The 27,107-nt window shown below is 45.6% G+C and overlaps 1 protein-coding gene across 1 annotated transcript in view; it reads left to right on the forward strand.

Moving 5' to 3' along the window:
• The first annotated feature begins 3,968 nt into the window (after positions 1-3,968).
• The window catches only part of LOC105475733 (sorting nexin 10), an 84,179-nt gene continuing 61,040 nt past the window's right edge, over positions 3,969-27,107 (forward strand). Inside the window, exon 1 of the mRNA XM_011731221.3 lies at positions 3,969-4,107. The gene's annotated coding sequence lies outside the window, so the exon portion shown is untranslated. The remainder of the gene's footprint in view (positions 4,108-27,107) is intronic.

Genomic DNA, 27,107 nt, shown 5'->3' on the forward strand with positions numbered 1-27,107 from the left:
GCCACCACGCCTGGCCTGGTCATAATTGTTTATGTGTTTTTGTGTGTGTGTGTGTGTGTGTGTGCCTCCAAGAGTAGTTCTTGTGCACAGAAAATATTGCTTTGATGCTATTTTTAGAATATTTGATTTGTTAAAGTTACAAGTTTAAGAGTATAATTATTCCTTAGTTTTTAAAGTTTTCCTGTGTGGAAAAAGTTTTTCCTCTGCTCTCACTCCACAGTCAACATGGAAGGCTTCTGTGACCAAAGGTGTGGAGGTTTCTCCCCACACACCAAGCAACCAGTTAATTCTGCAGCCGTCACCAGCTGGGTGTTCTCTACTACAGTTCAATTCCTCTTTTTTTTTTTTTTTTTTTTTGTTTTGAGATAGAGTCTCACTGTGGCCCAGGCTGGAGTGCAGTGGCGCAATCTTGGCTCATTGCCACCTCCACCTCCCGAGTAGCTGGGATTACAGGCTTGGGCCACCACACCCAACTAAGTTTTATATTTTTAGTAGAGATGGGGTTTCACCATGTTGGCCAAATTGATCTCGAACTACTGACCTCAAGTGATCCAACCTCCTCCGCCTCCCAAAGTGCTGGGATCACAGGCATGAGCCACAGCGCCCCGCCCCAGTTCAATTCTGACACCACCTACCTGGAGACAGTGTCAGATCCAACAGGTTGAGGGCTCAGTCCCACAAGATTGCCTCCTCCCACTTCTGATGACAATTGCAAGCTCCGCCCAGGCTGTTTTACCTGTGTTTCTGACTGATCGGCTATAAATTGGGGATCCCATGACCCCCTCCTTCAGTTCAAATAATTTACTAGAGTGGCTCGCAGAACTGTGGGAAACACATACATTTATCAGAAAGATGGTACGAAGGATACAGATGAAGTGATGCATAGAGCGAGGCATGGGGGAAGGGGCATGAAGCTTCCATGCCCCTCTCAGGTGGATCACCCTCCATACACCTGCACATGTTCAGCTATCCCGAAGCTCTCTGAACCCTGTCCTCTTGTGTGTTTATGGAGGCTTCATTTTGTAGGCATGATTGATTAAACCATTGCTCATTGGTGATCCACTCAATGTTAAGCTGTTCCCCACCCCACAGAAATTGGGGAATGGGGCTGGAAGTACCGATCCTCTAATCAGGGTGTGGTCTTTCCAGTGACCAGCCCCTTCCTGAAGCTACTTAGGGGCTGCCAGCCACCAGTCAACTCACTAGCATACAAAAAAAATCACTTTGGAGATTCTAAGGATTTTAAGAGTTTTATACTAGGAAATGAGGATGATGGCCAAATATATATTTTATAATATCACACTTAATCTTATTCCATTTATAACTCTAGCAAACTTTAACAACCAAAAAGGCATTTGATTAATGTTTGATCCCATTAACTTAATTACCTCTAAATATTTTAAACTTCATTCGTGAATTTAATATATTTGTTTCCCTTGTAAAGGTCTTTAATTGTGTGATTAACAAGTAACTCAGCATCTAATAAATTAAATTTATAAATGTGGTAAATCTTAAATTGTAGTGAGTGTTCCAATACTGTTTATTAAGTTAATAAGACCATCTTCAACTCATTCGTATCCAGCTATTAAATTACACATTTTAAAACTTAACGTACAAGGCAAATGGTTACTTCAGTAGGCCAAGTTCTCTTACACATTAACACGTACATAGAATTCCAAATATGCCCAGATTCCTTAAAACAAAACATTAATATTACAGGCTTGAATCTTTTACACGTCTCATACTCAATTTTCAGTCTTCCGAGGGTTAAAATGCTCATCTATTAAGAATTTTGATGTTTGTTTTTAAAAGCAATGTTTATGGTGATCTTTTCAGTAGGCGGACTTCCTTCCTTCCTTCCTTCCTTCCTTCCTTCCTTCCTTCCTTCCTTCCTTCCTTCCTCCCTCCCTCCCTCCCTTTCTTTCTTTTTCTTTCTTTCTTTCTCTTTCTTCCTTTCTTTCCTCCTTTCTTTCTTCCTTTCTTCCTTTCTTTCCCTCCCTTCCTCCCTTCCTCCCTCCCTTCCTCCCTTCCTCCCTTCCTCCCTTCCTTCCCTCCCTCCCTCCCTCCCTCCCTCCCTCCCTCCCTCCTTCTCTCTCTCTCTCTTTCTCTCTCTCTCTCTCTCTCTCTCTTTCTTTCTTTCTTTCTTTCTCTTTCTTTCTTTCTTTCTCGGAGTCTCGCTCTGTCACCCAGGCTGGAGTGCAGTGGCGCGATCTGGGCTCACTGCAAGCTCCACCACCTGGGTTCACGCCATTCTCCTGCCTCAGCCTCCTGAGTAGCTGGGACTACAGGTGCCTGCCACCACTCCCGGCTAATTTTTTTTTGTATTCTTAGTAGAGACGGGGTTTCACCGTGTTAGCCGGGATGGTCTCGATCTCTTGACGTCGTGATCCGCCCGCCTCCACCTCCCAAAGCGCCAGGATTACAGGCACGAGCCACCGCGTCCGGCCAGCAAGCTTTCTTAACCACTGTAGGGTCTCAGTTTTTACCCAACCTCACTGATGGTATAACAAAAATGCCACAACCTAAAAAAGGTGACCATCACTTAAGTTTCCTGGATTCAGGTTGCAATTTACCATTCTTAATAGGGTCATCATTCTAACAGATATTCAAATGACTGTCAGTAGACTCTCCAAGGGTTCGTTGCTGCTTTGTCTACAGCTGTAAAGTCATGCTCTTGACAATAAGTTCAGAAAGATTTTAATTTTACAGAATCTCTTAGGATCTTAGATACATGCTGCATTTTGTTTTCTACTCAATGTTTTTCTTTGTGGAGCATAGGGACAAGAATATAAAAAATACACTTTAATTTGATTTTCTTTCTTTTTTTTTGAGACAGAATCTCACTCTGTCGCCCAGGCTGAAGTGCAATGGCATGATCTCCGCTCACTGCAGCCTCCGCCTCCCGGATTCAAGCGATTCTCCTGCCTCAGCCTCCCGAGTAGCTGGGATTACAGGCGCGTGCCACCACGCCCAGCTCGGTTTTTCTATTTTTAGTAGAGATGGCGTTTCACCATGTTAGCCAGGATAGTCTCGATTTCCTGACCTTGTTATCCACCCGCCTTGGCCTCCCAGAGTGCTGGGATTACAGGCGTGAGCCACCGCACCGGCCTAATTTGATTTTCAAAAGTGATCATGGTTGCATTCACTTGTGTGTCATCACTTGGGTGCAATTTTAGGAAATTAAATACCAATGACTGAGGGTTCAGCAATACAGCTTCAAGATCCAAGATGTTAAGACACAACATTGCATATTTATACATTTTGTTAGGGAGTTAATGTAGGTGTGGTGAACAGATGCATTTTCAGGTGGGCCTGGAATGGTCCCTGGAGGATGATCAGCGACAAACTGTGTCTAATGGGAAAATTCATGCTTGGAAAATGAAATATTAGGCTACGTGTATTATTCTGTGTCATTCAGTCACTTATTAGCAGTTTAAGTGATGGCTGCGGTTTCCCATGCAAACAGGTGTGGGGACCCAGCCTCAGGTGCCATTTGGGAAATGCTTTCCTCAGTCAGGTCCCTTGGCAGATCTCATTAGCTTTCCCCCCAAATGTTTTATTAAGAGACATTTCAAACAGACAAAAATTGAAGTAATTTTATATAAACACCCATAAGCCCACCACCTAGATGCTACGAACATTCTGCCATTCTTGTTTATCACGTTATTTATCCGTTCCCCTCAACATCGGCAATCCTCCCCATAACTGTGGGGTGGGGATTAGGAAGCTTAAGGTGACTCAGGTGGCGAATTCCGAAGGGTGCTGCTGGATCACCTCCAGCCTCAGCTTCCCGGCTAATGGGGGCATTTCCTCCCTAACTCAATACCAGGAAGCAGGAGGCTAGCTCGACAGGGCGGGGGCGCACCTGGGCTGGGCTGCGCTGGGGCGGCGGAAGCACTAGGCGCGGCGGCCACAGGCGGACTGCTGGCGCCGAGCGCGGGCGCGGGGCCGCTACGTGCGCGGGGAGCGCGGGGCTGCGCTCGTGTGCGCTCCTGGGCGCTCGCCGCCGCTGCCGCCGCTGCCGCCGCCGCGCGCCTTTGAGTCAGCAAACTCCGCTGCCCGCGAGCCCGGCCCGGCCCTGGTCTGCTCTGCCCGGAGGAGCCGCCCGTAAGTGACAAGAGACCCGCTGACAGGCCTCCCCTACGCCGCCCTTGTGGGGACGGCGGCCCTTCTTTCCAGAGGCGCGGGCCCTTCCCGCTGCGCCCAGGTGCCCGCACCCTTGCGGGTTGGAAAGAGGTTTGGGTCCCTTGGGCTTGGAGTGGAGGCGCCGCCTCCTTTTCTGCCGAGGTGTGCCGGGTGCCAGGCAGGGAGAAATGATCAACTGGCTTGGCAGAGCGGGGAGATGGAGCGTGTGGATCCAGGGATTCCTGGCTAAAAAGACACCCCGGGGAGAGGGTGGGGCAGAGGTGGATTCTAGATTACGGAAGAAGTGCTGTGGCACCTTACACTAGGCTGGATAGAACGGGGTGGGGAGGTTTTTTGTTTTTTTTTTTTAATTCATGAACCGGTAGCTTTGAGTTGAGGAATTGGGAGGGGTAGGCAGGTTTATTCGTGGGATTGTGGGATTGAGGGAGAAGGCCCGAGGAAAAACCCATATTATTGACTGATTATCAGATTTGGTGACCAGGAAAGCTACAGCCTGTTTTTCAGTTCCGATGCATCATACTTTTCTCAAATTACACGGATAATTGAGGGGGATCGTCATGAAATGGGGAGCAATATGTCCTGCTGAAAGGAAGGGCTTCTATCTCTGCAAGATACGTTAAAAATGATGGTATCAGAAATTAGAACGGGGAGGAGGCTTGCACATGATCTCCATCAAACCTTTCATTTTACAGACAGGGAGGCTAAGGCCGAGGGAGGCCGAGTGTTGTGACCGGGATCATTCAGCCAGATGGGAGCAGAACCAGGCCTACAACCTGGCGGGCTTCTGACTTCCACCCCGGAGACGTCCACCTCTGGGGCCTGGGAACTGGTTTTGGATTGCATAAACTGCCCCTCCTCTCCCGGGAGGGCCTGGGCTGGAGGCTGAGGCCTTCACCGGGAAGAAGCAGGGACTGCTTTGATAGTTGACTAGCTTCTGCAGGGGCTTCTCAGTGAGAGAATGGAGGTGAGGTCAGGGACTCCTGCCTTGCCTCTGCCATCACTTCGCAGTGATGCCTGTTCCTAAGGTAGGTACATAGCTGGACCTTCATTATTCTTAATATTATTTACTTTTTTTGCTTTTCTTTTGAGACAAGGTCTTACTCTGTCACCCAGGCTGGATTGCAGAGGTGCGATCTTGGCTGACTGCAAGCTCCGCCTCCCTGGTTTAAGTGATCCTCCCACTTCAGCCTCCCGAGTAGCTGGGACCACGGTTCCACGAGTGCGGGCCACCACAATCCTGGCTAACTTCTGTATTTTTTTGTAGAGACAGGGTTTTGCCATGTTGCCCCAGGCAGGTCTCTAACTCCTGAGCTCAAGCAATCCACCTGCCTAGGATTACAGGGTTTTTTTATTACTGTTTTTTAAAGGAAGGGTAGACTTGAGATTGACTGATAGGGCAGTTTTTAATAAAAATACAAAAATAAAATACATGTAGAAGAAACTGTGAAAAGATGTGAAATATCAGTGATTAGCATGGACTCGACCGGTCGTCCTGTTTCTTCTGCCAGTCCATTTCATTTTCACTTTTGATTACCATTTAACTGGGGAGGACATCAGTGTTGACAGTGGGACTTGCTTAGTCTGACACTGTGCCCCACCAGGGAGTCTCCCCTACAGGCTGGTACACACTTCCTCTTATTTTACTAATGGGAAGTACCCCTGAGTTAGGTAACCTAAAATAATAGAAATAAGCACGTTCATTAAAAAAAAAAATAAAAGTATGTTAATCAAAGAGTAACGTTAGTGTTTTACAGCAATTCTGCTTGGCTTTGGAGCAATGGATATCTTTTCTCAGCCCTGGGATCACTACTTTAAGTCTTCATTTTGCTCGTTAAGCTACTGGGGAAAATGACTTCTTTTTTCCATTTTTGGTGACAGGGCTGTGGTTTCACAACCACTTGGCGAAAGGCAGACAACTGGTTGAGAACAGGGTTCAGTCTATGCAGATTTTCATTTGCATGGCGGAGAGGGGGTTTTGGCCAAGCTCGTGGTTGACTCTGTGGGGAATCCACCAAATTTAGCATTGTTATCTCCAAACATCTTTCTCTTAGTAAACTGGTAGGTATGAATTAGCTCTTCTGTTCTCTAAGTCCTGTTCAAAGAGGAAGGTATACAGTATAGTGGTTAGAACTTGTGATTCCAGACCTATCTGAGTTGAAATCTTGGTATAATATTTTTCTGAGTATAGTTTTGTTGGCAGGGCACTTAACACTCTCTGAGTTGTCTATTATTCAGAATTAAAAAAGGGCGATGGTAATCTTTGCCTCCCAGAACTGTTAATACAACAGCTGACATTTATCGAGCACTTACTATATTCCAGGCATTGTCACATTATTGAGCACTTATGGGCCAGGCATTGTGGAAGAGTTTTTATGTGTCAGTCTCATTAAGCATCACAACAGACTTATGAAGCAGATTCTTTTATTGTCTTCAGTTTACGTCTGGGGAAACTAAGGCATCAAAGTATTTATGATTTCTCTAAACTCCTCAGCTTACAGTTTTAACTACCCAACAAATGTGTGTCAGATTTCTATTATAAGCTAATAGTTATCTAGGGCTTACTGTGTGGCAGGCCCTGTTACAAGTGTGCTAAGTACGTTAACAACCCTTGAGATAGGTATTGTTTTTCTCCCCTTCTTATTTCTTTTTACAGATGTGGAAACTGAGGCACAAAGCCCCAGGTCAAACAACTGGTAATGCTAGAGCCAAAATTTGAACTAGGAGCCTGGGTCTGGAATCAGTAGTAACTCTCAGCCACCCACCTGCGAATGTAAAGGGCTTAGCCAAGCTTCAATCAAGGGCAACTTCTGTTGATACTTACATATATTTTTCCCTAAGTAACTACTCCTTGCCCCCAGTTTCTGCAGAAGAGATGCTTTTAGTTCTATAAGTGATTCAACTTTACTCAAGGCTTTGTGGTTCTGTATGTATTTCTGTTGTAGTCTCTGTTATTTTTAAAAGCTTGTGCTAGGCCTTAGTGATTTTGCCCCTGGGGATAGGGAAATAGTCTTTATCGGATCTGTGAACCCCTTTCAAATATATTATTTCATTTTTGCTTTTTTTTTGATACTTTTGTAGAGATGGGGTTTTGCCATACTGCCCAGGCTGGTTTTGAACTCCTGAGCTCAAGCAATCCACCCACCTCAGCCTCCCAAAGTGCTGGGATTACAGGTGTGAGCTACTGCGGCCAGCCTGATTTCGTATTCATTTGCAAAAGTGCATTATTCCGGGGGAGAGAATCTGTAGCTTTCTTCAGATTCTTAGTGGTCACCCATGGTGGAAAGAAAGTCATTACTCACCATTGTATTCTAATAATCTCATTTTACAAATGAGGCTACCAAGGCTCAATGGAGAGGCAGAATAACTTAATCTGAACTACACAGCTAATTAGAGGTAAAAAGGGGACTCAAACTCAGGTCCCTGAACTTCCAGTCTCATATTCTTTCCATTATAGCCTGATAGTTCCCTGTGGATTAAGGGGTGCCAGATCAATAAATTATGAATTGCCAGAGACCCCCAACTCTCTCACCAGACTGTCCAATGCATGAGGCCAGCAAAGCTGCCTGGAAGTGCCTGTCAAAATACCACATCGTTCGGCAGGTGATCCTGTTAGCTGAGCCACTTTACTCTGATTTGGTATGGGAATCTACAACTTGAAGAGATGTGAGCCAGGAAAAGAAAAGCTGTTTGGGGAGAAGAGGAGGAATGTTGCAGACATGCATTGGTTGAGGCACAGGCAGCCTTTCAGACCTCTTGGTAGAATTGTTGTGTTGGAAAGTTTTTGCTAAGAGATGTAGAAATTCAAACAAAATTCCCTGGGCCGGGTGTGGTGGCACATGCCTGTAGTCCCAGCTACTCAAGAGGCTGAGGTGGGAGGATCGCTTGAGCCCAGGAGGTTGAGGCTGCAGTGAGCTGTGATTGCACCATTGTACTGCAGCCTGCACAACAGAATTAGGCTCTGTCTCATAAATAAATAAATAAATACAAATAAACCCCAAATTCCCTGAAGTCTGAGATTTCTGCATAGTATGTGGCTCACTGGGAAGTAAGCCATCTCCTGGCTGAAGGTTGATACTCCAATGACAAAAGAAGACTAAAAGAGTTGGGGTATGGTGGCTCACATCTGTAATCTCAGTGACTGAGGATGCTGAGGTGGGAGGATTGCTTGAGGTCAGGACTTCGAGACCAGCTTGGGTAAAAGCTGGGTGTGGTGGCACACACCTTTAGTCCTAGCTTCTTGAGAGGTTGAGGTAGGAGGATCACTTGGGCCTAGGAGCTGGAGGCTACAGTGAGCCATGATCTTACTACTATACTCCAGCCTGGGTGACAGAGTGAGACTCCAACTCTGAAAAGAAATAATAATAAGAAAAATAAGAAAAACCTAAGAAGTCATGAGACCTTTAATAGTTTAGGCCAGCCTTTTAACACGACGTAAATTTTACAAACTGATACTAATAAAGCTTACCTGGAAAATAGATTCATACAAGCAGGCAATACATTTTTGGAAAAGAATATTGAGGAGAGGCTTGTTCAGCCAGCTGTCAAAATATATCACCTGGAGGTAGGACGCCGTGGCTCACGTGTGTAATCTTAGTGCTTTGGGAGGCTGAAGTGGAGGGTTGCTTGAGGCCAAGAGTTCAAGACAAGCCTGGGCAACATAGACCCCATGTCTAAAACAATTTTTAAAAATATATATCATCTGGGACTAGGAATAGAAAGTCGACAAATGGTTCCATTGTAAAGATAGCAATTGAGGTTATGATAGAATGGACTGTTATTAAGTCTGTTGGGAAAATTGCCTCTCAGTTTGGAAAAGATTAGATCCCTGCCTCATACCATTCACAAAAGTAAATTCCATTTAAAGATTAAATGTCAAAACCAAAATTATAAATATTAAAATATATGTAAATATGGAAGATGGTTTTAAATAGCTTTTTGTTGTTGTTGTTTTGAGACAGAGTCTTGCTCTGTCGCCCAAGCTGGAGTGCAGTGGCACGATCTCAGCTCACTGCAACCTCTGCCTCCTGGGTTCAAGAAGTTTTCTGCATCAGTCTCCCGAGTAGCTGGGGTTATAGACACCCACCACCATGCCTGGCTAATTTTTTTACTTTTAGTAGATACAGGGTTTCACCATCTTGGCCAGGCTGGTCTTGAACTCCTGACCTCATGATCCACCCATCTCGGCCTCCCAAAGTACTGGGATTAAAGGCATGAGGCACCGCGGCTAGCCAGAAGATGATTTTTAGAAATAACTTTGGCGTAGGAAAGACCTCAAGTTTAATAAAACTCAGAAACCATAAAGGAAAATATTGATAGACCTAATTTCATGAAAGATTATACTTCGTGTCTAGTAGTTTATTTGAACATGACCTTTGGCTACATTTCCTATCTTCACAGCTCAGGCACCCCAAATCTGTCCTTCCCCACTGCAGACTGGCAGGTGGGATTCCCCCCAGGTCACTCTCCTTCATTCTTTCCTCACATCTTTCTTCCTCTGCAGGAAAGAGATTTTTCAGGGCCTTCCATACCTGCCACTTTCTTTGTCTCTCCTTTGTTGTAAGTAATATTTTTAGATATACATGTAAAATTTCAAGAAATAATGGCTGTACCTCTGCCACCTCTCTGTCACCTCTTATTTCATAAAGCTGGCTCTAAACGTTGCTTTACATGCCTTAGTATATGTTTATGGAGATTATACATATTACAGATATATACGTAACACATTTTTTAAAAAGGAAGAATATGTTAATATCATAAACAAAGTTAAAAGGCAGATGACAGGGCTGGGCGCGGTGGCTCACGCCTGTAATCCCAGCACTTTGGGAGGCCGAGGAGGGTGGATCACTTGAGGTCAGGAGTTCGAGACCAGCCTAGCTAACATGGTGAAACCCTATCTCTACTAAAAATGCAAAAATTAGCCAGGCGTGGTGAGTTACTGAGGCAGGAGAATCACTTGAACTTGGGAGGTGGAGGTTGCAGTGAGCCGAGATCGTGCCATTGCACTCCAGTTTGGGCAACAGAGTAAGACTCAGTCTCAAAAAAAAAAAGGCAGATGACAAAGGAGTAAAGCAAATAGTTGCAATATCTATAACAGGCATGAACTCTTAGAAATCAATAGGAAAAATAATCCAGTAGGAATATGGGCAAAGGCTATTAATAGGTAATTCACATATATATGTAAAAATGCTTAGTCTCATTAATAATCATACATGTGGATTAAAAACCATGAAACCATTTTTGCTTAGGTTTGTAATATCCAGTGTTGATGAAGGTGTGGGAAAATAGATTGTCACTAAGGCAGAGAGTGTAAATTGGTACCATCTCTTGGAATGGCATGTCAGCAGTGTTTATAACATTTTAAAGTTTGCATACTTTCTGATTAGTACTTCCACTTCTAGAACCTTATCCCTCTGAAATACTTGCCTACTTGAAAAAAGGAAGTTGCTCTGAATGAGCCAAAATGGAAAATGTTCATTATGCATTGTATTAGTCAGTTTGGGCTGCCATAACAAAATGCCATAGACTGGGTGGCTTAAACAACAGAATTTTATTTCTTAGGGTTTGGGAGGCTGGGAAATGCAGGCTGATTTGGTTCCTAGTGAGAGTTCTCTCCCTGGCTTGTAGACAGCCGCCTTCCTGCTGCGTCCTCACATGGTGGAAAAGGAGAGAAAGAGAACAAGCTCTTGGTGTCTGCTTGGTATCTCACCAGTCCCATTGCGAGGGCCCCACCCTTTTAACCTCATCTAAACCTAATCATCCCTCAGAGCCCCTGTTTCCAAATACCAGCACACTGGGGGCTAGGGCTTTACTATATGAATTTTGGCAGGACACAATTCAACCTGTACTCTATATTAAGTAATGAAAGCAAAGTACAAGAACAGTGGGAGAAATGCAATCTCATTTTTTGAAAAAAATCTGGAAGGATGATATGCCCCTAATTGTAGACAGTCATTACCTATGGAGGGTGAGATTAGAAAGGGAAAGGGAATGGCATTATGGAGGATTTCAGCAGTATATTTCAATTTTTTTTTTTTTTTTTTTTGAGATGAAGTCTCGCTCTGTTGCCCAGGCTGGAGTGCAGTAGTGTGATCTTGGCTCACTGCAACTTCTGCCTCCCGGGTTCAAGCGATTCTTCTGCCTCACCCTCCTGAGTAGCTGGGATTACAGGTGTGCGCCACCATGCTTGGCTAATTTTTGTATTTTTAGTAGAGACAGGGTTTCACCATGTTGGTCAGGCTGGTCTTAAACTCCTGACCTTGTGATCCATCCGCCTTGGCCTCCCAAAGTGCTGGGATTACAGGCGTGAGCCACCGCGCCTGGCCTCCAATTTTTTTTTTTTTTTCCAGCTCACTGCAACCTCGGCCTCCCGAGTTCAAGCAGTTCTTCTGCCTTAGCCTCCCCAGTACTGGGATTACAGGTGCACACTACCATACCCAGATCGTTTTTGTATTTTTAGTAGAGACAGGGTTTCATCGTATTGGCCAGGCTGGTCTCGAACTCCTGACCTCGTGATCTGGCCACCTTGGCCTCCCAAAGTGCTGGGATTACAGGTGTGAGCCACCGCGTATGGCCTATATTTCTATTTTTTTAACCCAAACTTTGAAATAATTTTAAACTTATAAAAAGTGCAGGCTGGGTGTAGTGGCTCACACCTGTAATCCCAGCCCTTTGGGAGGCTGAGGTGGGAGGATTGCTTGAGCCCAGGAATTTGAGATCAGCCTGGGCAACATAGTGAAACCCTGTCTCTATTTTCAAAAAAACTTTTAAAAAGAGCGGAAAAGCTGGGCATGGTGGCTCACGTCTGTAATTCCACCACTTTGGGAGGCCGAGGTGGGTGAATCTCCTGAGGTCAGGAGTTCAAGACCAGGCTGGCCAACATGGCGAAACCCTATCTTTACTAAAAATGCAAAAATTAGCTGGGCATGGTGGTGCATGCCTGTAATCCCAGCCACTGGGGAGGCTGAGGCAGGAGAATTGCTTAAACCCGGGAGGCGGAGGGTGCAGTGAGCAGAGATTATGCCACTGCACTCCAGCCTGGGCAACAGAGCGAGAGTCCGTTTCAAAAAAGTAAATAAATAAATACAAATAAAATAAAATAAAGTGCCAAAATAATAAACTTTTTTTTTTTGGCTCAGGGGATTAGAGACTGTGTCTTGCTATGTTGCCCAGGCTGGTCTCAAACTCCTGGTCTCAAGTGATTCTCCTGCGTTGGCTCCCAAAGGGTTTAGGATTACAGGCATGAGCCACCACATCTAGCCCTAAATCTTTTATTTTTAAAGCTAATGAGTATGTTATGCTGACATAAAATAATACTTAAAACCTGGGGAAAATAATAACAAAATGATTTGAAGTATTAACAGGGCCCTCCTGCCTAGAGCCTCCCAGCTGAACTGCCTGGGTGGGGGTGGGGGGTGGTCTCTGCTAGAATGGAAGACCAGGTCCTCTGGATTTCCAGGTGAGTGTTCCCGGTTGCCTTCTCTGCTACTTATTTTAAAAGGTTTATCCCAGCCTCCATCTCTGAAGGCAGGAGTTGTATGCAGCAAGAGTATTGCTTAATTCAGAAGGGTGATTACCCCGGATTTCATGGTCTTTAAGTACTTCAAAAGAATTAGGCTGAGTGCTGTGTCTCTCACTGTAATCTCAGCACTTTGGGAGGCTAAGGTGGGCGAATCACTTGAGCTCAGGAATTCGAGACCAGCCTGGCCAACATGGTGAAACTCCGTCTCTACTAAAAATACAAAAATTAGCTGGGTGTGGTGGCGAGCACCTATAGTCCCAGCTACTCGGGAGGCTGCGATGGGAGAATCACTTGAGCCTGGGAGGCGGAGGTGGCAGTAAGCCGAGATTGGACCACTGCACTCCAGCCTGGGTGACAGAGTGATACTCTGTCTCAATAAACAAACAAACAAACAAAATTAGCAGTTTTGGTTGTGTTTCCTGAGTATAACTTAAAAGTAGTTCTGTTACTTCATCATTGGTATTCATTGGTGTTTTCTCAGCATCACTATCCCTTCCCAAATTCCCCCAAAAACCACACACAGAGTGTATGTCTAACCAGGCTTTCTGCCACTAACAGGGCCAGATCTTATGTTACTCATTTGTATAGTTAAACGTGTATATTCTCTTGTGCTCAAGAAAGCTGGCTGGTAAGGCAGAATTTACGAGGAACTACACATGTCATGTCCTTGATGTTTTTCTTTTCCCCATGCGGTCTGAATCCCTTAGGAAGATTTCAGAATCCCCTGAAAGGGAAGTCTTGAGCCCCTTTTCAGATTCACGCTGGAAATGCCTAATAAATTCCTAATAGCTTCCAAGGTGCTGTGCATTAAGAAGCTTTGGATTCCTGGGGATGGGAGAACAAAAAAGAGGGTGAGGGGGAACAGAAGGGGCACCAAAGGCCAAAGACAGACTTCACCCAGGACAAGTCCTGTGTCCAAGAAGTGTGACAAGGCTTTCTGACATGCTTCCAGGAACATATTGTGTTTTGGCATGGCATGTTTTAGGAAAGAGATGGAAACATCTATTCACTACTCACATGTACCACACACTGTCCTGGGTACTTCAGTTTACATTATGTTATTTAATCCTGTGATATAGCAGTTGCTACAGCCATTTTCGATGATTCAGAGATATTTCATGACTTGAACAAGTGGAGGAGACAGGATTTGAACCAACAGCTGTTCCCATACCCATTTTTTTTCAGTACTTTATTTTAAGAGTCCCACCACTGGGTTTGCTTTTAGAGCCAAGATGCACTCTCTCTGATTTAAAAGTTTTTTTATTAAGGGAAACATTTAAAAGTCATACTGGGTATATCATTAGGCATAGGACTCTGAGGTTTCCGCTTCTGATCCTCACACATAATCCATGTAGATTATAAAAGGCTGTAACTTGGGGACTGGGTCATACATTTTTTCACTTATATCATAGACAACCAGGGTTTTGTGAAATACCTCAGAGCATTTTAACTTTGATATCAGTGGTGTGAGGTTATTTTCATCTCTTTTTTTTTCCCCAACCTCCTTTCCCATTTTCCATCTCAGGTGTGCATTTTCCTTCTTTGTACCTTTTTATGCTTCCTTGATTCTGCAAAGGCCCCTTTAGCATGTGGCCAGAGTTCTCTGGGTATCAGAGAAACAGAAAGACCCATCTCAAGCTGTGTGGGCCCAGAATCTTATACAACTCTCATCATTATAGGGCACTTGCCCTGATGTGACCTTGAGAGCCAACTCCTTTGCAGGCAGGAGATGGACGCTACCCAGCCTGGCACCAGCAGTGACAATGGGGGCCACCTCTGCAGCCCCAAGACAACCCCACCTCAGCACTGTGTTTCCATGCACGTGGGCTTCCTCTGTGTGCAGCAAGCCTCCTCTTTCACATTTTTGTACAGCTTCTCTCTTAAGCACAGTGCACCTCAACCTGGCCTACGTATAGCCCAGGACCCTCGGGTAATGTCTTACTCGTCTTGTGTGTTGTGCGCTCTTATCCTTTGCTTTCACTAGTGTGGCTGCTTTCTGCCGGGTGCACCCTCGATTTCTGTTCCTCCCTGCTCCCTGGTTCCTGTGACCACTTCTGCTGCCTACCCACAAAGGCTGGGCTTGGAGTCCTGACCCCAGTTTTGCCATCTCTAGACAAAATATATTTCTGGCCTGGTAGGGTGGCTCACGCCTGTAATCCTATCACTTTGGGAGGCCGAGGTGAGTGGATCACTTGAGGCCAGGAGTTTGAGACCAGCAGGGTCAACACAGCAGGAGGGAGACAGAGGCTGCAGTGAGCCGAAATCACACTGCACTCCAGCCTGGGCACAGGGTGAGACTCCGTCTCAAAAAAAAAAAAAAAAAAAAAAAATCTGTTTCTGATAGTCTCAGAAATGAGAGAGAGAGAGAGAGAGGACCCTAAAGGAAGGGAGATCAGAGGTAACACATGGATTGAGAATCCTCCTCAGCTAAAATCAGCTACTGAGAATTAGAATGCATTAGCTTCGACTCTGTTGGTGGCAGATCCCCTAAAGTCTTCGAAATACTTTGTCGTGATTCTTTCAAGATTTACAATATTCTTGCAAATTCATCCCTTTGTACTTCAGCTGTTGCTGGTTTTAAAGAAGAGAAACTTTCCTATGTTAGCGTTGGGAGTTGGGGGCTTAATGTAAGGATACTACAGACAACTCAAAGGCACCTTGCTTGGAACTGGAAAGTCAAAAACTGAAGTTGCACTTCACTCCTCTCGCAAGGGCCCAAGGCCTCTAACTCTGTCTCCCTGTTTCTCTGGCTGGGGCTTCTCTACTTGCACATGGTTCAGTGTGGCCTGCCTGACCCTGCCTGCACGTGGCTTCCCATCCAAAGGCTGCTGCCCTCTGATGCAGTCTCTCAGGCTCCTCCGACCCTCTTAGTACATTTTTGCCTTCATCATGCCGAACTCCTCACCTTTCCTCTACTCATCTGGCCACTCTGCTCCATTCCCTTGCTTGTTCCTCTGCTTTCTCTGATTCCTCCAATTGACAACTCCTTGGGGCCTGTTCTGAGCCCTCTTCTTTTCTCTATGTTTCCTCCCTAGATCTGTGGTTTTCCAACATTTTTGTGCATAGGAATTATCTGGGAAACTTGTTAAGGCAGATTTCTGGGTCTCAGTATTCCAATTCAGTAGTTCTAGGATGAGACCTAGGAACTTGTATCTTATTCCTGGGTGATCCAGAGGCTGTGACACACTCAGGACAAGCTGGTTTCATTCTATGACTTTAAGTGTCATTGATAAATTACCAGTTCCCTGGTGTGGATATCTAGCTCTCTTGAGAGCTCCAGGTTTAGATATTTAACATTGAATTTGACTGTGGCTTCTTGGGTTTGTCACAGACATCTCAAATTAACTTGCCCAATACTTGATCCTCTCCCCAGTTTTGTAAGGGCCTAACACTTACATAGTTTGGGGTCCTTTGTAAGAAAAGGAACACAGAATTGAGAATACAAAACGAGATGTGGGAACATGGTGGTGCACTGTGCAGATTAGGGCTTGGGAACTTGGCTTCTGTAGCCTTTGGTCATTCCTCCTCTGCTCTCCTACTCGCCCCAACACCGCCTCCTCCAGCCTTCCCCATCTGAATAAAGGCCTTTGCCTTCCATTTGTTAGTTTAGACCAGAAACCTAGGAGCCGTTTGTCATCTTCAGCCCAATTCCGAGCCCTCTGAAGGTCTTGCTTGATTCTCCAATTCAGTACCCCCTTGCCCCAAATCTCAGGATACCATTGTTACTTTCCTATTAGCTTCTGATTGAGTCTTTCTGGTTCCACTTTGCTCCCCTCCAGTCCAATTTCCCAGAGGCAGACAGCGCAGTCTTTTAAAGTACATCAGAACATGTCACTCCAGTCCTGCCATGTGTCCATAGAAATGGCTGAGCCTGGTGGCAGGGCCGGGGTGTGGGCAGATGAGAGAGGGTCAGGTGGGATCACACCACACAAGCTTGACCGTCCCGGAACCTTGAAAGATGTGGGGGTGTGTCTGGGGAGGTATACAAGAATTATCAGCTATACTTGTTTGTTTCAGTCCCACTTTACCACATTTCATTGGAAGAACCTGAGCTGTGTAAGGCCTGTGAACACAAATGGGGATGGGTACTCCCTAATTCTTTGCTTTTCAGCGCATTCCTGTGGCGTTTGATGCTAAATAGTGCAATCAAACTATGTTTAATTACTTTTGGGGAAGAATCACATATTCTCTTTTAACCCCAGTGTCATCTTTTAGCGCTGAATTCCTGTTCCTTAGAGAGCTGATTAAGCTTGGTGAGAACCCACAAGTCCATGGCCCAGGGAAATCCAAAGCCCTGCCCACATTTTCTGTGAATTCCTGGGGAGGTGGTTAAGGGAGGCCTCCTGTGCTTTCTTTTTTACCTTGGTGTTAACCCCGACACAAACTCAGCCCCTTCCCTCATGGATGGAGAAATCCACCACCACTACCAAGTGTTTTGTTAGTTGAGTGGACTTTACTGGGTTAGTGGAGAAGTCACCCTGTGGGGCTCCTGACCTTGCATAGTTTCCTGGGTCCCTCTTTCCTCCTCTCATCCCTACCCCTCACTCCATCCCCCGCACTTGTCCATGAGCTCTAGTCTTCTTCCTCTGTAAGTATGGACACTCCCTAGTTCCTCTCTTCAACTTACAAACCCAAGTCAAAGTACAGGGCAGAACAAAGGGCTTTATATGTAGGGAACCAGCACTGCTTAGAGGTTATAAATACAAACACACCCAAAAGAGTTTTCTATCACACTGTAATTATCTTCCCCTTTCTCACTGATGTAGCAGCTCTTACTGTAGAGTGGCATTTGGAAGAGCTGGGGAGAAGATGTGCTCTTCCTGCCACCCCCGAAGGTCACTGTCGGGATTAGGGGGCAGCCAGTGTCACTGTAGCTCTGGGTTCTGGACTCTCACAGCAAACAACTTGGAGTCTCTTCATCAATTTGTCTGCAGATGATCAGACCCTGAGAAACTGAGCTCTTTCTGTCTAAACACACAGGAAACTTCCTATGCTGGGAAATCAGCTTAAAGATTTACAACCAGGTGCAGACCGGATGCTGCGATTTGCTAGTCACCTCGCTTTGCTAGTGGTTGGGAAACTTTGAAAAACGGTGGCGTCTATTTTGAGGACTTTGCCATACTGAGTCTGTAGACAGACACATGTCAAATGCCCTTGGATTGCAGTCATTATTGCCAGCAGGTAAGAGTTTAAGAATAATAACTTTGGCATTTCACCCACTTCTATTATTTTTAAAATTATTTATTTATTTTAGACAGTCTCTCTCTGTCGCCCAGGCTAGAGTGCGGTGGCGCAATTGTGAGTCACTGCAACCTCTGCCTCTCAGGGTTAAACGATTCTCATGCCTCAGCCTCTCGAGTAGTTGGGACTACAGGCATAAGCCACCACACCTGGCTAATTTTTTTGTATTTTTTTTTTTTTGTAGAGACAGGGTTTCGCCAGGTTGGCCAGGCTGGTCTCGAACTCCTGGGCTGGAGCGATCCACCCACCTTGGCCTCCCAAAGTGCTGGGATTTTAGGTGTGACCCACTGTACCCAGCCACATTTCACCCACTTTTTTTTTTTTTTTTTGAGTCGGAGTCTCACTCTGTTGCCCAGACTGGAGTGCAGTGGCGCGATGTCAGCTCACTGCAAGCTCTGCCTCCCAGGTTCATGCCATTCTCCTGACTCAGCTTCCTGAGTAGCCGGGACTACAGGCGCCCGCCACCACACCCGGCTAAGTTTTGTATTTTTTTTTTTTTAGTAGAGACGGGGTTTCACCGTGTTAGCCATAATGGTCTCGATCTCCTGACCTCATGATCCGCCCGCCTCAGCCTCCCAAAGTGCTAGGATTATAGGCGTGAGCCACCGCTCCTGGCCTCACCAACTTTTTAAAAGGACTTTCTTGTATTACTTATCTTAGGCTTCTTAGATCAAGGCCAGGCATTGGACATCCATGAGTAAATGATCCAACTCTTGCAGGGAGTGGCCACAGTGTGACTGAGTTTCAGAGCATTTAGATTTAAAATATTCTGCTCCCTAAATATTGTTATCCCATCTGACAAAAAAGATGCCTGAAGAGAATTTTTTCTTTGAGACAGGGTCTTGTTTTGTCACTCAGGCTGGAGTGTAGTGATAAGATCATGGCTCACTGCAGCTTCCTGAGCTCAGGTGATCCTCCTACCTCAGCCTCCTGAGTGACTGAGACTACAGGCACGCACCACCACCCCTGGCTAATGTTTTTGTATTTTTGTAGAGATGGGTTTCGTCATGTTGCCCAGGTCTCGAACTCCTGGGCTCAAGCGATCCACCAACCTCAGCTTCCTGAAGCACTGGGATTACAGGCATGAGCCACTGTGCCCAGACAGAAAATTTTTGTAAAGGAACAAATGCTCTGTGATCATGAGGAAGGCACCTCAGCATTTTTCATGTTGTGGGTCCTGGGAAAGTCTGAGAATGAACAGTGACTGCAGCTGGCAGAGTCGGAGCCAGGCACAGGCCTCCATGCTTGCTCATTTGATCTTTACAGTAGATTTATCTCCTCTTACAGATGAGAACGCTGAAGCACAGAGATGAAGTAATTTGGCAAAGGGCAGAATGTGAATTCACAACCAGGTGGTCTGGAGTCAAATGTCTCACGCTTAATTTTATCACTCACTGTGCCCCTCCTGCTCACTTTAGGGGGGCATTCCCCCCTAAACTGCTCCTCAGCACTGGGTCTTCATGACAGAGGCACCGTGAAGGAAAGAGGGTTATTTCCAGTGTGTTGCAATGCTTTTCCTTTAGAAAAGAGAATTTCTCTCTCTGTTTAAAAGCAGAACATTAAACGTTGGATTTTGTTCTCTCATCTGCATCCCTGTGTCCTTTCCTTATCTCAGCCGCAAGCTGCTCTCCAGCTGCCTAAAGACTGTCTGTCCCATCTGGATGTCCCCAACACCCTAACATGTTCTAGTTGAACTCAGTTTCTTTCTTACCTCTCAGAACAGCTCCCCTTTTCCAACTTCCCCATTCTGAGAACACCAGTCTTCTTCCAGTCACCCGGCCTGTGAGTCATCCTTGACTCCCTTTTCTCCATCATGCCCTGTGTCCAAGTTTTTTCTTGTTGTTCATTCATTTATTTGTATTTTTTGAGACAGGATCTCACTCTGTCCCCCAGACTGGAGTGCAGTGGTGCGATCTCGGCTCACTGCAACCTCCGCCTCCCAGGCTCAAGCCATCTTCCAACCTCAGCCTCCTGAGTAGCTGGGACTATGGGTGCGTGCCATGAAACCCAGCTAATTTTTGCATTTTTTTTTTGTTTTTGTTCCAGAGATGGGGTTTTGCCATGTTGCCCAGGCTGGCATTCTTTTTTTTTTTTTTTTTTAATAGTCTTTCTTTTTTTAGAGCAGTTTTAGGTTCACAGCAAAAATGAAAGTATAGAGCTTCCCTGCTCCCCATAACCCACCTCTCCCATTATCAACATCAGCACCGCGGGGGTACATTGGTGAACAGTTGATGAACCTGCATTGATACATTGTCGTCACCCAAAGTGGACGTCTGTAGTTTACCTTGGGGTTCATTCTTGCTGGTGTATGTTCTATGGGTTTTGACAAATGTGCAATGCCATGTATCTGCCATTGTAGTATCACATCGACTTACTTCACTGCCCAGAAAACCTCGGCTCTGCTTCTTGTTGTTTTTCAGCGTGCTTCTCCATTTTTCCTGCCCGCCTGAGTCCATGAGCTCTTCCTCTGGCTGGCGCATTCCATCAGTCTCCTGATGAAGCTCTTGGCTTGTAGTTTCTTTCCCTGGCAATCCTTCCAACACCCATCCCAGATGAATCACTGCCATCATGTCAAGCTTCCACTTCCTCCATCCCTGCCTTCTAACAGGATAGAAGTCCAAATTCCTCCTCTTGTTCTTCAGGGACTTCCCAATCCTAAAATGCTTACCACAGCCTGTGATATTGTGATATATATGTTGGTTTTGCCCACAGTTCCTGGCCCGTAAATCCCATAGCCCTTGTTACAGTTTTTGGGTGTTTTAGGCCTCAGAAAACAGGACCTTTTGCTGACCTTCTCCTGTTCTCCCTTCAACCTGCTCCTTTTTGTCCCCAAGGCTAATCTTCCCCTGTGTTTCCATAAAGAAATTAGCAGACTTACCTTGTGTGATTGTAGATCATAAGACCCTCTTTTCAGGAGGAATCCTGCCCTTTACTCTGGGGGAAGCAGTATTGCACCAAGAGGCCTAGAACAATCTGAACAGACAGGCCTTTCTGGGTTCCCCACTCAGTCTGTTAGTATAGGGTCACGCCCTTTTTGTCCAGTCACGTTTCTGCATGGCTGCCCATGCTTCAGTCATGCCTGTTCAATGAAGTCTCTGTAAAAGGCCCAAGAGGACAGGGTTTGGAGGGCTTCTGGAAGGCTGAACACGTGGAGGTTCCTTCGGGGTGGTGCACCCAGGGAGGCATAGGAGCTCCATACTCCTTCGCCATACCTTGTCCTGTGTGTCTCCATCTGTATCCTTTGTACTATCCTTTATAATAAACCAGTAATGAGTTTTGTGAGCCACTCTAGCAAATTAAACCCAAGGAGGAGGTCTTGAGATCCCCCGTTTATAGCCAGTGAGTCAGAAGCACAAGCGAAACAGCCTGGGGTTTGAAATTGGCACGTTAAGTGGAGGCAGTCATTTGGGTCTGGGCCTCAACCTCTGGGATCTGATAATGTCCCCAGGTAGGTAGGGTCAGAATTGAACTGGGTTGGAGGACACCCAGCTGGTGTCTACCGCAGAATTGATTGCTTGCTTGTTGGTGGGAAGAAGTCCCCACACACTTGGTCACAAAAATCTTCTATATTGATTGATTATCTTTGAGTAAGGGAGTTAAAAAAAATGCTTTGAGTCTGAGTTTCTCAGACAGCTCTTCAGACGAACCTCCTTGTGATATTCTGCCAGCACAGCCCTCCATGGGAGACTGGGCCCCTCACTTCTCCCAAACTCATTACTGCCTCTTAATCACCGCAGGCTGGTTCTGTTTTCTCTGCTTGTCCTAATGCGAGCATCAAGACCTAGTCAAGCCCTGTCTTCTCCATGAAGCCTCCCCCTCCATTCTTCCCGTTAGCCCTGCTACCAGTGCAGTTTCTTCTGGCACATCACAGTGAGCATTGCGTTAGAAGTAGCCTGTTTCATATCTGAGTCTTGACATCTTTAGGTATTAGAACTCAAGGAGTGTTACTTAATCATCCAAAAACAAAAAAAAATCCCTCACCAGGACCAAACCTGGAACTCCCACCCAGTCGGCTCTCAGTGATTATATATTGGACTGACTTGCCACTGTGCTCTGCTTAGCCTTAGGTGGCCCTTCATAGCTAGGGACCCTAACCAGTTCCGCCGAGTGAATGCACTGCACTTTTCTCAGTATTACCTCTTTTCGGAAGATAAGTATTACATCTTTTCAGGTATCCTGCTGTTGGCTTCTCCCAGGTTCATGTATGGGAAGAAATCTACCCCCAACCCTCATCCCTAAAGCATTTGAGCTGTTAATAACTCAGTTGATGGTTGGTATTTTTGACTCACTGCTGGCTTTTCGTCATTTATTTCTAAGGGGATGTTTGGATGCCCTGTTGGATGTAGGGGTACCTTGTGGTGAGGGTGAGGGCTCCTCTGAGTCTGGCTACCTGGACCCAGATCCTGGCTTGTTCACTTGATCAGCTGCACAGCCTTAGGTGCCTTTTCCTTATTTGCAAAATTGGAGTAATGATGATACCTGGCTTCTGGGGCCCTTACCAGGATTAGATGAGGTAATTCATGTTGCAAGCTTTGCATGGTGTCTGGGACATAGTAAACAATTTTTTTTGGTCTTACTGCTATTTTGCATTTTTAATGGCATAATTTTAACATTATTCCCCAGTGTCATCCTCCGCAGTCCAGTGGAGTTAGTTTAGGAGGAAAGACAGAAAACAGAGGCCATTTCAGTCTGTGTTGTTGCTGGCTAAACGCTTTCTTTCCTCACAAGATGAATGATTAACCATGAGTGGGCTCACAAGTGGGCTGGCGGGAGAGGCGGGGCTGTCGTTCTTGTACCCATTTTCCCTTCCCAGGTGGTTGGGCTGCTTAGAAACTTGATGGAGATGCAGAAGTGGAGAAAGTCAGCTGGAACTCGTTCAAATTTAATTTACTGCATATTTTCTGGGCACTGACAATATGCCAGGCACTGTGCTAAGTGCTAAAGTTATAAAGCATAAATAATTTGGACAAGGTCCCTGCCCTCAAGGGACTTTACAGAGGACACAGAATCCTCAAGAAAGTAGATTAATAGATAAATAATAAATTAATATGGACTGTGACAAAGTCCGAGGAGAAAATGAAAGGATAGAGTTCCTGGGGCAGTCTGCGTTAATGGGTGGTCAGGGAACCCTCTTTGGGGAGGTGGTCTTTAAACCAAGATCTGAAGCTGGGAAGGAGCCACCTTGGTGAGTTGGGGGTGGGGAGGTGGAAAGGGGAGAATGTGGAGAGAACAGCAGCACGAGGGGCCTGAGGGAGGAAGCCGAGAAACTATTTTTTTTTTTTTTTTGAGACGGAATCTTGCTCTGTCTCAAAGAGATCTTGGCTCTGCAAGCTCCGCTTCCCAGGTTCATGCCATTCTGCTGCCCTAGCCTCCCGAGTAGTTGGGACTACAGGTGCCTGCCACCATGCCTGGCTAATTTTTTTTTGTATTTTTAGTAGAGACGGGGTTTCACCGTGTTAGCCAGGATGGTCTCGATCTCCGGACCTCCTGATCCGCCCACCTTGGCCTCCCAAAGTGCTGGGATTACAGGCGTGAGCCACCGCGCCCCGCCAAGCCGAGGAACTGTTAATAGTCTGGTCACTGTGAAAAGATACCTGGAGTGTGCAGAAGAGCTTGGCTGAGGGGGTGACCAGGGAACCGAAGAGGCAAGGCTCATAGGGATTGTGTAAGTGCATACCCCGTTATCTGGAACAGTGGTTTAACATTTTTAAATTAAATTATTTTTATTTTTATTTTTGAGACAGGGTCTCGTTCTGTCGCCCAGACTGGAATGCAGTCGCACGATCTCGGCTCAGTACAACCTCCGACTCTCGGGTTCAAGGATTCTCATGCCTCAGCCTCCCAAGTAGCTGGGACTACGCCCAGCTAATCTTTATATTTTTAGTGGAGACGGGGTTTCACTACATTCCCCAGGCTGGTCTGGAACCCCTGGGCTCAAGCGATTCTCCTACCTCGGCCTCTAAAAGTGCTGGGATTACAGGTGTGAGCCACTGCACCTGGCCAGTGGCTTAAATTTTTTTTCTGTCATTGACATACTTGAGAAGGTGTAAGATACTCTTCTAATGTGGGGCTGTTGCACTGGGAGGAGGGGATTGTCAAGGTGTGTGGGGTTGAAAAGAGGCCATGGTGATTTGGACATACCTTGCCTTCCATCTCTTCAAATTGAGAAACACAGCTAGCTCTTCAAAACCCATTCAGAATCCTTGGGCATCTGGGAACATTTACATCTCTTACTTTTCAATTAAATTTTGAAGGGTTATAGAGGCACACTATAGGAACATGGAATTCTGTCAATTGTTGAGAACATTGGCTCCGACCTCTGAGGCTGAGTCACTGTTTAATTGGATTACTGTGTGGCCCACTTAAATAAATACTGTTTTTGAATAGAAAAGTTATTTTATTTTGAAATTGTATGAACAAGACTTTGGAGACATCCTTTAAGATTTTCACGCACATGTATGTTGCCCTTTTGCTGAGAGAGGCAGTGTCGAGGGGATAAGAGAACAGCTGGCATTGCATTTGTGTCTGCACCAGGCTCTGTGGCTTTGGGCAGTGATTTAACTTCTCTGGTAAATGGGACAAATGGTAAATAGGACAAATGAGTCTTGCACTGCCTGCCTCATCAGCTGTCATGGAACAGTGCTTTATAAATTACACAATATCAGAAGACAAAAGTTACTTCAAAAAAATTAAATTTAGTTTCTGTACATTATGTCCCATAGCACATTATGGCCATAAATTACACAATATCGGAAGACAAAAGTTACTTCAGAAAAATTAAATTTAGTTTCTGTACATTATGGCCCATAGCACGTTACAGCCAGGATGTAATTCATGACCATGGAACAGAACTTTTCACTGTTCACAGATGACTGGTATCGGGAGAACTCGCTCCTGATGGTTAATGTGGGTTCTTGTCTATTTCCTAGGTGTCTCGACTGGTTTGAGAAATAAATGGAAAGAGTACAAGAGAGAGAAATTTTTTTTTTTTTTTTTTTTTTTTGAGACGGAGTCTCGCTCCGTCGCCCAGGCTGGAGTGCAGTGGCGCGATCTCGGCTCACTGCAAGCTCCGCCTCCCGGGTTCACGCCATTCTCCTGCCTCAGCCTCCTGAGTAGCTGGGACTACAGGCGCCCACCACCTCGCCCAGCTAGTTTTTTTGTATTTTTTAGTAGAGACGGGGTTTCACCAGGTTAGCCAGGATGGTCTTGATCTCCTGACCTCGTGATCCACCCGTCTCGGCCTCCCAAAGTGCTGGGATTACAGGCTTGAGCCACCGCGCCCGGCCAAGAGAGAGAAATTTAAAGCTGGGTGTCCGGGAGAGACATCACAAGGCAGGATCCGTGATGTTGTCCGAGCAGTAAAACCAGCAAGTTTTATTAGCAATTTTCAAAAGGGGAGGGAGTGCACGAATAAGGTGTGAGTCATAGAGATCACATACTTCACAAGGTAATAAAATACCACAAAGCAAGTGGAGGCAAGGCGAGATCACAGGACCACAGGATGGGGCGAAATTAAAATTGCTAATGAAGTTTCGGCTTGCATTGTCATTGATAACATCTTACCAGGAAACGGGGTTTGAGAGCAGACAACCTGTCTGACCAAAATTTATTAGGCGGGAATTTCCCTCATCCTAATAAGCCTGGGGGTGCTACAGGGGACCAGACGTTCATAGGCCTGCCCTCAGGGGCGCATTCTCTTTATCAGGGATGTTCATTGCTGAGAAAAAGAATTCAGCGATATTTCTCCTATTTGCATTTGAAAGAAGAGAAATATGGCTCTGTTCCGTCCGGCTCACTGGCGGCCGGTTCAAAGTTACCTCCCTTGTTCCCTGAACATCGCTGTTATCCTGTTCTTTTTTCAAGATGTCCAGATTTCATATTGTTCAAACACACATGCTCTACAAACAATTTGTGCAGTTGACACAATCATCACAGGGTCCTGAGGCGACATTCATCCTCCTCAGCTTAAGAAGAAGATGACGGGATTAAGAGATTAAAGTAAAGACAGGCATAGGAAAACACAAGGGTATTGATTGGGGAAATGATAAGTATCCATGAAATATTCACAATTTATGTTCAGAGATTACAGTAAAGATAGGCATAAGAAATTATAAAAGTATTAATTCGGGGAACTAATAAATGTCCATGAAATCTTCACAATTTATGTTCTTCTGCCACGGCTTCAGCCCGTCCCTCCGTTCAGGGTCCCTGACTTCCCACAACAACTGGTCTCTAGAAAAATCTAAAGGATAGTATTTTTTTTTTTTTTTTTTTTTTGAGACGGAGTCTCGCTCTGTCGCCCAGGCTGGAGTGCAGTGGCCAGATCTCAGCTCACTGCAAGCTCCGCCTCCCGGGTTCATGCCATTCTCCTGCCTCAGCCTCCCGAGTAGTTGGGACTACAGGCGCCCGCCACCGCGCCCGGCTAGTTTTCTGTATTTTTTAGTAGAGACGGGGTTTCACCGTGTTAGCCAGGATGGTCTCGATCTCCTGACCTCGTGATCCGCCCGTCTCGGCCTCCCAAAGTGCTGGGATTACAGGCTTGAGCCACCGCGCCCGGCCAGGATAGTATTTTTATAACTTTGGAGTAGGAGTGGTCTTCCTAAGGATGGTGCAAAGCCTAGAAGCCATAAGGAAAACCTTCATAAAATTCATTATCTGATAAAAAGTATTGGCATAGCAACCACTATAAGCAAAACAAACAGATTACAGACCAGAAAAATATATTTGAACTTTATGTTATATATTAAGGATTAACTTTCCTAATACAAAAAGAACTCCTATGAACCAATAAGGAAAAGAACAGGAACTCTGTAAGAAAATAATTAAAAGACATAAACAATTTGTATAAAAGAAAATAGTGGCACCAGACGCTGTGGCTCAAGCCTGTAATCCCAGCACTTTGGGAGGCTGAGGCTGGTGGATCACAAGGTCAGGTGTTCGAGACCAGCCTGGCCAACATGGTGAAACCCTGTCTCTCCTAAAAATACAAAAATTAGCCGGGCATTGTGGCGCTTGCCTATAATCCCAGCTACTCAAGAGGCTGAGGCAGGAGAATCGCTTGAACCCAGGAAGCGGAGGTTGCAGTGAGCCGAGATCGTGCCACTGCACTCCAGCCTGGGCAACAGAGTGAGAGTCCGTCTCAAAAAAAAAAAAAAAAAAAAAAAAAAAGACACATGGAAAATCCTTGCTCTTATGCATGATT

This window comes from Macaca nemestrina, chromosome 4, assembly GCF_043159975.1.
Source record: "Macaca nemestrina isolate mMacNem1 chromosome 4, mMacNem.hap1, whole genome shotgun sequence".
Taxonomy (NCBI): domain Eukaryota; kingdom Metazoa; phylum Chordata; class Mammalia; order Primates; family Cercopithecidae; genus Macaca; species Macaca nemestrina.